The following is a 9,948-nucleotide window of genomic DNA, read 5'->3' on the forward strand; positions in this document are numbered from 1 at the left end:
AAACCTCCTTTCCTTCCTCAATATCAGGCAAATTTGCAGTTTGCTGTATCCCAGAATATCTCTTTCCTGGGTGTGGGTGCTCTTCCTGTATGAAAGCAAGAAAATGTCATGTGAAAACAGTCCCCTATTTAAATTGTACTATATGTATAAGTGTGTTCATTTGTAGATAGAGAAAAGTATTGAAGTTTTGCCCATATTCCCAGTAATTCATATTTCTCCTTCTTCCTCCTGATGCTGGGAACAGTATCCACCTTTCTTTTCCTAATCCTAAGGCAGAATCTCCACCCACCGTTTTTCTGCCTTAAGAAATAGATACAACAGATACCTAAGTAGTAAGCAAACACAGTGACCTTACCAGTATTCCAATCCTTGCATTTAACCATGGAAATAATTTCCTGGTCCCTGGGAAATCCACTGGCTAAGAGTCAACAGGACAGTCTCTTTTGCTCTGGTAATTTCTAGGATAGTAAAAAGAAACCCAGGGGCCTCCAAAACACTTACTGTTTGTACACCTGTTTTCATAACATAAGTAATCACAATGGAGCCATAGATTCATAGCCTGGAAGTGGCTGTGGTGACCTAGTGACAAGCATGCTTACATCTGGATGATTTCCTTTCTGGATACCACGTGAAGTGTGACATGTAGGGCAAATTGGCTTATATGACATGGCTTTGTTGATACAAGCGGCACAGAATTCATGCTTGCACTTTGGTAGCACTCATTTGTTCTTAATGGTGTCCATGCAAATGATGCAGATGTCCTTTTCCTTCTTGTGTACTTCTGAAGTATAAGAACATGCAGAGCCCTAGAATGGAAGGGAAGCTGTTTTTGAATCATTACCATCAATGTCCATGGGTGTTTCATGATCCTTATTCAATTTCTCTCCAGCCAATGGAGACATTCTTGCTCCTTTTAAGACATACCACTTTATTCTTGCTAGGTGATTTGCTAGGGTACATTACTTGTATCGTACCTACCTCCCACTGACAACTACCAGAAGAGAAAGAAAAGAAGTCTAAATCTATTTGTCGGCAACAAAGACATGATAAACTAAGGGAAATACAGCATGAACAGTAATGTGAGAAGAAAATGGTGAGAGAAAATACTTCTTAAAAGTATTTAAAGAAAGGAACTGCCAACCCAGAATTCTATGCTCAATAAAATTTTCTTCAAAAAATGAAAAAGAAATAAAGACATTTTCATACAAAAAATAAGAGAATTTTTCATTACCAGATATATCTTAAAACAAGAAGTACTAAATACAGATAGAAAAGCATCCCAGATGGAAGCATAGAAATACAGGAAAGACGGAAGAACAGTGGGAGGAAAGGGAAAATATGTTGGTAAATATAAATAAATACTGTATAAACAAGTTAAAATCTTTTGTAGGGTTTTAAATGCACACAGAATTAAAATACATGTTAAAAGTAGCATAACAGGCAGGAGATGGATAATTGGGGCTTACATTGTTCAAAGTCATTGTATTATCTGAGAAATAGTATATTAATTCATCTCAGAGTTTAGTAAATCAAGGATGGCATGCTGTAATCCATAGGATTAGCAATGAAAGAATTGTAATAGAATGCATACAACATTCTCTTAAGAGGTGAAACTGGAATAATAGAAATACGTAATGCAAAGATGGAAGAAAACGAGAAAGAACAGAGAATAGATATGATAAATAGAAAATTAAAATGAAATATATATTTAAGCCCAAATATATCTATATATTTAAGCCCCAATACATCAGTACACACAGTAAATAGATTAAGTACTCCAGTTTAAAAATGCAGTAGAACCTCCGTAAATTGAATACCTAAGGGACTGTAGCAAACTGGTCAACCTATGGAGGTGGTCAACAAAAGGACATAGGCCTACTGTCCTAATACATACGTGGTACATGTCCTGTTTATGAAAATTCGGTCAACTGAAGGGGTTGGTTAATGTAGGAAAGTGGTCAGTAATGGAGGTTCTTCTGTAAATATTGTCAGAAAGGATGAGGAGAAACAAAACTCATACTCAAACTCAACTACCAGTAAACACATCTTAAATCACAGTTATTAAAAGGGTAAAAGAAACAGAATGGGACTCAACCCAAATAAGACATCCCCCAGACACATCATAATCAATTTCACTAAAGTTAGTATGAAGGAGAAAATTCTGAAAGCAGCCAGATGAAAGAAAACGATCACCTACAAGGGCAAGAATATTAGAATAACTGCAGATCTCTCTGCTGAAACCTTTCAAGCTAGAAGAGGATGGTCATCGACTTTTAATCTCCTAAAACAAAATAACTTTCAACCCCGGATACTGTACCCAGCTAAACTGAGTTTCATTTATGATGGAGAAATTAAATACTTTAATGACATTCACATGTTTTTTTTCTTTTTTTCTTTTTTTATTGTTAAATCATAGCTGTGTACCTTAGTGCAATCGCCTGTACCCATTCTAAGATGCACCATAGATGTGGCCCTACCCATTACCCTCCCTCCACCAAAACCTTCCCCCTCCCTTCCCCTTCCTTGGCCCTTTCCCCATAGTCTTGTGCTATAGTTGGGTTATAGTCTTCATGTGAAAGCTATAATTTAGCTTCATAGTAGAGCTGAGTACATTGGATACTTTTTCTTCCATTCCTGAGATACTTTGCTAAGAAGAATATGTTCCAGCTCCATCCATGTAAACATGAAAGAGGTAAAGTCTCCATCTTTCTTTAAGGCTGCATAATATTCCATGGTATACATGTACCAGAATTTGCTAGTCCATTCGCGGGTCGATGGACACTTGGGCTTCTTCCATGACTTAGCAATTATGAATTGGGCTGCAATAAACAGTCTGGTACAAATGTCTTTGTTATATTATGACTTTTAGTCTTCTGGGTATAAACCTAGTAAGGGAATTATAGGATCGAATGGCAGGTCTATTTTTAGGTCTCTAAGTATTCTCCAAACATCCTTCCAGAAAGAATGTATTAGTGTGCATTCCCACCAGCAGTGTAGAAGTGTGCCCTTTCCTCCACATCCATGCCAACATTTCTGGTTTTGGGATTTTGTTATGTGTGCTACTCTTACTGGGGTTAGGTGATATCTCAGAGTAGTTTTGATTTGCATTTCTCTGATGATTAAGGATGCTAAGCTTGTTTTCATGTGTTTGTAGATTTTGTGTCTGTCTTCTTTAGAGAAGTTTCTCTTTAAGTCCCTTGCCCACCCTGAAATGGGGTCGTGTGTTCTTTTCTTGCTAATAAATTTGAGTTCTCTGTGGATTCTGGTTATTAGACCTTTATCGGAGGTATAACCTGCAAATATTTTCTCCCATTCTGAGGGATGTCTGCTTGCTTTACTCACTATGTTCTTGGCTGTGCAGAAGCTTTTTACTTTGATCAGGTCCCAGTAGTGTATTTTTGATATGGCTTCAATTGCCTGGGGAGTCCTCATAAAATATTCACCCAGGCTGATTCCTTCAAGAGTTTTCCCTGCACTATCTTCAAGTATTTTCATAGTTTCATGTCTTAAGTTTAAATCTTTTATCCAGTGAGAGTCTATCTTAGTTAATGGTGAAAGGTGTGGGTCTAGTTTCAATCTTCTACAGGTTGCCAGCCAGTTCACCCAGCACCATTCGTTAAATAGGGAATCTTTACCCCACTGAATGTTTTTAATTGGCTTGTCAAAGATCAAATAACGGTAAGTAGCTGGATCCATCCCTTGGTTCTCTATTCTCTTCCAGACATCTACTTCTCTGCTTTTGTGTGAGTACCATGCTGTTTTGATCACTATGGATTTATAGTACAGTCTCATGTCAGGTAGCGTGATTCCTCCTGTTGTGTTTTTATTGCTGAGTAATGTTTTGGCTATTAGAGGTTTTTTCTGATTCCATATTAAACGAAGTATTTTTTCAAGATCTTTAAAGTATGACAATGGAGCTTTAATAGAAATTGCATTAAAATTATATATTGGTTTGGGCACTATGGACATTTTAACAATGTTGATTTTTCCCAGCCATGAGCATAGTATGTTTTTCCATTTAACATCTTCAGCTATTTCTTTTCTTAGACTTTCATAGTTCTCTTTATAGAGCTCTTTCACGTCCTTTGTCAGGTATACTCCCAAATATTTCATCTTCTTTGGCACTACTGTGAAAAAAATAGAGTCATTGACTGTTCGGCTTGGGTATTGTTGGCATATATAAAGGCTACAGATTTATGGGTGTTGATTTTGTAGCCTGAGACATTGCTATATTCCTTGATCACTTCTAAAAGTTTTGTAGTAGAATCCCTAGTGTTTTCCAGATATACGATCATATCATCTGCGAAGAGTGAAAGTTTGATCTCTTCTGATCCTATGTGGATACCCTTGATCGCCTTTTCTTCCCTAATTGCAATGGCTAAAACTTCCATTATAATGTTAACAATCAATGAAGACAATGGGCAACCTTGCCTGCTTCCTGTTCTAAGTGGAAATGATTTCAATTTAACTCCATTCACTACGATATTGGCTGTGGGTTTGCTGTAGATGGCCTCTATTAGTTTAAGAAATGTCCCTTCTATACCAATTTTCTTAAGTGTTCTGATCATGAAGGGATGTTAAATATTATCAAAAGCTTTTTCTGCATCAATTGAGAGAATCATATGGTCCTTATTTTTAAGTTTGTTTATGTGTTGAATTACATTTATAGATTTACGTATGTTGAACCAGCTTTGAGACCCTGGGATAAATCCGACTTCGTCATGGTGTATAATTTCTTTGATGTGTTGTTGGATTCTGTTTGTTAGGATCTTGTTGAGTATTTTAGCATGTATATTCATTAGTGATATTGGTCTATAATTTCTTTTCTTCTTTCTTATAAAATCACTAATGAATCCCCAATCTCTCCCTGGTTTGGGGATCAAAGTGATGTTTGCTTCATAGAATGTGTTGGGTAATATTCCTTCTTTTTCTATATCTTGGAAGAGGTTTAGTAGTATAGGTACTAGTTCTTCTTTAAATGTTTGGTAGAATTCTGACGTAAAGCCATCTGGTCCTGGGCTTTTCTTTTTAGGGAGATTTTGTATAGTTGAGGCTATTTCTGAACTTGATATAGGCCTGTTCAACATTTCCACTTTATTCTGGCTAAGTCTTGGTAGGTGGCGTGCTTCCAGGTATTGGTCTATTTCTTTCAGATTTTCATATTTGTGAGAGTAGAGTTTCTTGTAGTATTCGTTAAGGATTTTTTGAATTTCTGAGGGATCTGTTGTTATTTCATCATTATCATTTCTGATTGATGAAATTAGAGATTTTACTCTTTTTTTTCCTGGTTAGGTTGGCAAAAGGTTTATCTATTTTATTGATCTTTTCAAAAAACCAGCTTTTGGATTTATTGATCTGTTGTATAATTCTTTTATTTTCAATTTCATTTAATTCTGCTTTGATTTTGGTTATTTCTTTTCTTCTGCTGCGTTTGGCGTTGAAGTGTTCTTCTTTCTCCAGTTGCTTGAGATGTTTCATTAAGTTATTGACTTCCTCTCTTTCCGTTTTCTTGAGGAAGGCTTGCAGTGCTATAAATTTCCCTCTTAGGACTTCCTTTGCTGTATCCCAAAGGTTCTGGTAATTCGTGTCTTGATTGTTGTTTTGTTCCAAAAATTTGGTGATTTCCTTCTTAATCTCGTCTATAACCCATGTATCTTTCAGCATAAGGTTGTTTAGCTTCCATGTTTTTGTATGGGTATGCAGGTTACTGTTGTTATTGAGTTCAACTTTTATTCCATGATGGTCTGAGAAGATGCAAGAAATAATTTCTATTTTTTTTAATTTGCTGAGGTTAGATTTGTGGCCTAGGATGTGGTCGATTTTGGAGTATGTTCCGAGGGCTGATGAGAAGAATGTGCATTCAGTTTTGTTGGGATGAAATGTTCTGTAGATGTCTGTTAAGTCCGGATGTTGAATGGTTGAGTTTAAATCTAAAATTTCTTTGCTTAGCTTCTTAATGGAGGATCTATCCAGCACTGCTAAGGGGTGTTAAAATCTCCAACTACTATGGAAGTGGCAGAAATCAAGTTGCTCATGTCTGTTAGAGTTTCTCTTATAAATTTAGGTGCGTTGTGGTTGGGTGCATAAATATTAATAATTGAGATCTCATCATATTGAGTATTACCTTTAACAAATATGAAGTGTCCATCCTTATCCTGAATTATTTTGGTTGGTTTAAAGCCTATTGTGTCTGTGAACAGGATTGCAACACCTGCTTTTTTCTGCTTTCCATTTGCCTGGAATATAGATGACCATCCCTTCACCTTCTATATCTGTATTTAATGTAAGATGCGATTCTTGTATGCAGCAGATATCTGGCTTGAGTTTTTGTATCCAGTCCACCAACCTATGCCTCTTTAGAGGACAATTTAAACCATTCACATTAATTGAGAGTATTGATAAGCCTTTTGAGAGGCTGGTGGACATTTTTAATCCTTTTGCAACTGTGGAAGTTGGAATTTGATCAAAGATTTTTTGGGTGGGTTTACTTTTGTAGTGGAGAATTACGCTGGTCTTTATGGAGGATAGATCTAAGAATCTCCTGGAGAGCTGGTTTAGTTGTGGCAAATTTCTTCAACATGTGAATGTCATTGAAGTATTTAATTTCTCCATCATAAATGAAGCTCAGTTTAGCTGGGTACAGGATCCTGGGTTGAAAGTTATTTTGTTTTAGGAGATTAAAAGTTGATGACCATCCTCTTCTAGCTTGAAAGGTTTCAGCAGAGAGATCTGCAGTTATTCTGATATTCTTCCCCTTGTAGGGAATGGTTTTCTTTCGTCTGGCAGCTTTCAGTATTTTCTCCTTCATATTAACTTTAGTGAAATTGATTATGATGTGTCTGGGGGATGTCTTATTCAGGTTGAGTTGGGCTGGAGTTCTGAAACTGTCTGCTATCTGAATTTCAGAATCTCTTGGCATGTCTGGAAAGTTCTCCTTCATAATCTCATGGAGAAGAGACTCTGTGCCTTGTGAAGCCACTTCATCACTTTCAGGGATCCCTGTAAGACGAATATTGGTTTTCTTCAAATTATCTGAGAGCTCTCAGAGAGAGTGGTCTGTTTTTGCTTCCATTTCTCTTCTTCTTTGAGGGTTTGGGAGCATTCGAAAGCTTTGTCTTCAATGTCAGAAATCCTTTCTTCTGCTTGCTCCACTCTGTTACTGAGGGATTCTACTGTGTTTCTCAGATCTTTGAGGGATGCAACTTCTTGTCTCAATGTATTGAAATCTTTGGTCATTTGGTCTTTGAATCCGTTGAATTCTTGAGATAACTTTTGGAATTCTAATTCGATCTTATTTGCTATCCAGATCCTGAATTCAATTTCTGACATCTCAGCTATTTGTTTGTGCATGGGGTCTTGTGCTGTTTCTGCCCCATTGATCCTTGGGGGAGTTGATCTACTCTGATTATTCATATTGCCAGAGTTTTTCTGTTGATTTTGCCTCATGATTGTTTTTCACCATTGCCTCTGGCCATCCTCAGAGTTGGGGAGGTGTCTCTCCAAGATTAGACCCCAGTGGGATCACTCTATTGTTGCTGGATCTTTGTAGGGAGTGACCCTGTGTAGTTCCTCTGGGGCTGCTCTAGCTAGGGAGTTCTGGTTGTTGAAGCAGCTCTGGTGTGTGACACACCCAGATCCAGCAACAGGGCTGGGGGTCTTTGTGCATGGTTTTGGGAGTGCTGGGCGCCCAGTGACTTTGGCACAGATAGCCCAAGGCTCCAGCAGTCACTGGCCAGGAGAAGAGCTCTGCGCAGAGGCAGGGAGGGCTCCAAAGGGCACGCAACTACCAGAGTTCCTGTCCAGATGAAAGGGCTAGTGTGGAAGCTGGGAGGATACAGGAGGGAGGACGCAGGGTTGCGTTGCTCCCGTAGTTCCTGGTCAGGGAATGCAGAGGCCCAGTGGGTGCGGGTCACATTCGGGGGTCGCTGCACAGCTTTTATGGAGGTCTGGGTGGTGCCAAGCCCAGGAGTTAGAGGTGGCTATGAGCTGTGACGTCACTGCACTCTACCCAGGGCAACAGCCCAAGGCTCCAGTGTGCCAAAACCGTCTCACTCTGTCCCTAAGGATTAAGTCTGTAAGGCAACTGAGTCCCTGCCTTTAGGCTGCTCAGTCACTAGGTTACTTTGACCCGCCCCAACCTTGCTCTGAGACCCTGAGGGCGGAGCTTCCCGGGGCAGTTCTTTTACATGGCTTCCTGTGCCCAGCTCAGTGGCTCAGTCTGGGGCCCCAGACAAGGTCCAAAGTTCTCCACACTCCTGCTCAAGCTCTCCCCAAGGCACTTCAACTGAGTGCCAAGTCCAAGAACACCGAAACAGTTCACAGGTATACCCCTTCAGTTTGCAGTCTCACTGCTGCTTGTACTCACGGTCGCCAACGTGATTAAATCGATTGAACACACGCAACCACTTGCCAGTTTTCCACTGCTTTTGTCCTCCTCTTGGTGTCCGGAAGTCCCTCGCTGGCTCCCTGTATCCTCAAAGGGATGATTATAGGCAGATCCCACTGGCCAGAGATGCCTGGAGTCTTGTCTCCCCAGATGCACTCTGCCCAGTTGCAGGGAAGCTGTTACTCGGCCACCATCTTTAATCCAATCTCTGACATTCACATGTTGAAGAAATTTGCCATAACTAAACCCGCTCTCCAGGATATTCTCAGACTTCTCCTTCATAAAGACCAGCATAACCCTCCACCACAAAAGTAAACCCACACAGAAAATTTTGATCAAATTCCAACTTCCACAGTTGCTAAAGGATTAAAAATGTCCACCGGACTCTTGAAAGGCTTATCAATATTCTCAATTAATGTGAATGGTTTAAATTGTCCTCTAAAGAGGCACAGGTCGGCTGACTGGATACAAAAGCTCAAGCCAGATATCTGCTGCATACAAGAATCGCATCTTACATTAAAAGACAAATATAGACTCGAGGTGAAGGGATGGTCATCTATACTCCAGGCAAATGCAAAACAGAAAAAAAGCAGGTGTTGCAATCCTATTCTCAGACACAATAGGCTTTAAACCAACTGAAATAAGGAAGGATAAGGATGGACAATTCATATTTGTTAAAGGTAATAATCAATATGATGAGATTTCAATTATTAATATTTATGCACCCAACCAGAACGCACCTAAATTTATAAGAGAAACTCTAACAGACATGAGCAACTTGATTTCCTCCAGTTCCATAGTAGTTGGAGATTTTAACACCCCTTAGCAGTGCTGGATAGATCCTCCAAAAAGAACCTAAGCAAAGACATTTTAGATTTAAACTTAACCATTCAATGTCTGGACTTAACAGACATCTACAGAACATTTCATCCCAACAAAACTGAATACACATTCTTCTCATCAGCCCATGGAACATACTCCAAAATCGACCACATCCTAGGCCACAAATCTAATCTCAGCAAATTTAAAAAAAATAGAAACTATTCCTTGCATCTTCAGACCATCATGGAATAAAAGTTGAACTTAATAACAATAGGAATCTGCATACCCATACAAAAACATGGAAGCTAAACAACCTTATGCTGAAGGATAGATGGGTTATAGATGAGATTAAGAAGAAAACCATCAAAACAAAACAACAATGAAAATACGAATTATCAGAACCTCTGGGATACTGCAAAGGCAGTCCTAAAAGGGATATTTATAGCACTGCAAGCCTTCTTCAAGAAAACAGTAAGAGAGGAAGTTAATAACTTAATGGGACATCTCAAGCAACTGGAGAAGAAAGAACATTACAACCCCAAACCCAGCAGAAGAAAAGAAATAACCAAAATCAGAGCAGAATTAAATGAAATTGAAAACAAAAGAATTATACAACAGATCAATAAATCCAAAAGTTGGTTTTTTGAAAAGATCAATAAAATAGATAAACCTTTGGCCAACCTAACCAGGAAAAAAAGAGTAAAATCCCTAATTTCGTTAATCAGAAATGGTAATGATGA

The sequence above is a fragment of the Nycticebus coucang genome, chromosome 16 (genome assembly GCF_027406575.1).
Source record: "Nycticebus coucang isolate mNycCou1 chromosome 16, mNycCou1.pri, whole genome shotgun sequence".
NCBI lineage: Eukaryota > Metazoa > Chordata > Mammalia > Primates > Lorisidae > Nycticebus > Nycticebus coucang.